This window comes from Pholis gunnellus, assembly GCF_910591455.1.
Source record: "Pholis gunnellus genome assembly, chromosome: 12".
Lineage (NCBI taxonomy): Eukaryota > Metazoa > Chordata > Actinopteri > Perciformes > Pholidae > Pholis > Pholis gunnellus.
The window spans coordinates 21,072,909-21,073,327 of NC_136539.1; positions in this window are offsets into that span (position 1 = coordinate 21,072,909).

Consider the following 419-nt stretch of genomic DNA (forward strand, 5'->3'; position numbering starts at 1 on the left):
AAATCTACAGACGCAAATAGACAAAGTAGTTAAATAAATACCTAAATGTGTATTTGGGATGTTTTCTCTCCACTAGTCTGAAAGAAGAAATGTTATGGAAGCAAAATACTACAACATCTCAAAACCGATCAGTGCATGAGACCCTGGTGTCTCACCTTAAGGGGCTAAAACATGCAAACATGTTTATTCCCCTTTAAAACAGATATAGTTTGCCTGCAGTGATGTGTGCTGACGTTTGTATTACTTTTGACAGCTGCAGCGCACAATGCGTCGTTCCCTCCGTGTCCACTGGAAGGCAGCAGCGAGGAGGTGCCGGTTGTTGTTGATGCTGAGGAAGCTGCTCCTCCACTTCTGCATCTGAGCGGAGGAGAGACGAGCTCCAACTTCCTGTGTGTGTGTGCGCGCGCGAGAGAGAGAGC